This window comes from Triticum dicoccoides, chromosome 7A (assembly GCF_002162155.2).
Source record: "Triticum dicoccoides isolate Atlit2015 ecotype Zavitan chromosome 7A, WEW_v2.0, whole genome shotgun sequence".
Lineage (NCBI taxonomy): Eukaryota > Viridiplantae > Streptophyta > Magnoliopsida > Poales > Poaceae > Triticum > Triticum dicoccoides.
In genome coordinates, this window is record NC_041392.1 from 409,414,145 (window position 1) to 409,416,612 (window position 2,468).

At 44.7% G+C, this 2,468-nt stretch overlaps 1 non-coding gene across 1 annotated transcript; it reads left to right on the top strand.

Annotated features, from left to right (window-relative positions):
* The first annotated feature begins 398 nt into the window (after positions 1-398).
* On the top strand, positions 399-506 carry LOC119334832. Its single transcript, XR_005161589.1, has one exon. It is a non-coding gene; the product is annotated as a small nucleolar RNA R71 (small nucleolar RNA).
* Positions 507-2,468: the final 1,962 nt, after the last annotated feature.

Below are 2,468 nucleotides of genomic sequence, written 5' to 3' on the forward strand. Positions count from 1 at the left end.
AGCTCTGGTTCATCCCCACAAGAATCATCACAATGCAAAACTGAATCTAGAATGCGAGTATCCATATGATCTGAAGTGTGTGTGTCAACTAGGATGGTGTCATCATCATGATCAAAGATAATACATGAAAGCTCAATCTTGTCACACGGAGAAACTGGTTCCAGATTTTGTGTAAGAGATTCTTGCTGAGATGAAGTGATTTGTTGCAAGCAAGCAACGGGGCCAGAGGTGGGCTTCTCATTGTACCACTGAAGTTGGTGGAAGGCTATGTTCTCAATCAGTAGAAAAGCATCATCAAGTGTCTTGTTTGTAATAGCTCCACCCGCTGCCATATCAATGTAACCGCGAGTGTCCGAAGTCAATCCTCTATAGAATATCTACAGCTCTAACCATCTCTCAAGCCCATGATTAGGACATCTCCTGAACAAGGCTTTGTACCTCTCCCAAGCATCATACAAACTCTCGCCTTCACGCTAAACAAAGTTGAAGATATCATCTCGAATCACGAACTGCTTGTGTAGTGGGAAATATTTATCCAAGAATTCTTGTGATATCTCAATCCAACTGTATGACCTTGATGGCAAGGATCGGTACCAAACACGAGCATTATCACAGAGAGAGAATGTAAACAACCTACACATGATTGCGTCTTGAGGAACTCCGTGGTACTTGACTGTATCTGAATACTCCATGACTCAGTGTAAGTGCTCATAGGGATCCTCAGTAGGCCGTCCTCCAAACTGACATTGTTGAACCAAAGCAATAAGACTAGGTTTCAGCTCGAAGTTCTCTACCTCAATAGTTGGCCAAACCGGTCCTGTGATATAGCACTGACTTTTGGGCATCCGAAGATCACGAAGCAAGGCCATCTTAACCGAGTGTAACTCTAGAACAACCTGCAATTAGTTCAGATTTCCGATGGACACTCATAAACAGTAAACACTAGTCAGAAAGTTAGTATCCTAATAAGCCGAAGCAACAAAAAGAAAAAAGGTAAAGGAAGCACAGAAATAAATTTGACTAGAAATTTAAACAAAAACTATACTAATCCTAGTCTATAGCTTCACACAATCGTTCGATGCTAGTCCCCGGCAACGGCGCCAAAATGATCATTTGTGAGTACAGTGGGGTTTTATGCCCAAACTGTGAGTGTCTTGTTCTCCACAGGGACTGCAACGATGCTCGGCTAAAGCTAGGTGACATAATTCAAATTATGAATGCAAGAAAATAAACCTACACTTAACAAGGTTGTTCCCGAAGATCATTGACAAAGAAAACGAGAATCAGCAAAGGGAGATTCAGATTTTACTCAATATATTTTTGGTATTTTCATTATACTTGAGAATCTAAAACACCAACACAAAGGGAAATAATATGACAAGGACACATATGTTACTATCAAGCATATGACAGGAGGAAGAAACAAGCTAATATGACAGGGACAAAATTGTATCACAACACAAACAATTATAGTAGGCATATATCACAAACATTTATCTCACAAGAACTTGAGCTAATACATGGACTATGAATCTGAATATATTTCTGTAGAAAAGGGAACACATCGGTGACAATACACACATGAACTGGAATTAAAAGACACAGGGTGAACTCACACATGAGCTAGCAGACCACTAATTCATAGATCAAATTAAACATACCAAATGTTTTCCAAAGCAACTAGACATCAACTAGTCTGAACACATAATAAGATGCACCATATTATACAAGTAGGAAACTGAACTTATCAGGTTGCAAGATCTTATCAAATCTGAATATTACATGTACTACACAACTCAAATTTTACAGAAATTTCAGAGAAGAGAGGGAGAAAGAGATATAGCACTAGCAAGATTGAGGAGAGAGCAGCAGCAAAGGGAGGTTGAGAGAGAGAGAGAGAGATTCAGCGGAAGGTGTTGAAGAAGGAGAAGCAGCCGGCAGAAAGTGAAGGAGAAGAAAGGAAGCATAGGCGTGGGGGAAGCAGCAGCAAGATTGAAGAAAGAGGAGCAGAAAGGACGTGAGGATGGGGAGCAGCAATAGTTTTGGGGATAGAAGAAGAGAAGCAGTAGGAGATTGGAGAAGGAGCAGCAGAGATCGGGCGCAAGCAGAGCAGCATCAGGGACGTGGGAAGAGCAGCAACAGCGTGGGGATGGTCGCGCGGGGCACCAGGCACCTCGTTTGGTCGAGCGCGCGAGCATGGGGTGGAGGCGCGGTGGTGATGCGATGGCTCTGGTGGCTGGATGGATGGGCGGTGTGTGCTGGCGGCGGCGTGGGGATGGATTGGTGCTGGTGGATGCTGGTGATGGAGCGGTGGCGCGCCGCCACGCCGGCCTGGCCGCGGCGGCGGCTGGTGGTGGGGAAGGTGGGGTGAGGGGGAGAGAGGTGTAGCCAGGCCCGAAGGGGATCGAGGGCCACCCTAGGGATTTTGACCCCTCTCGATCAGATCTGCCACTTCGCACTTTTGCCCT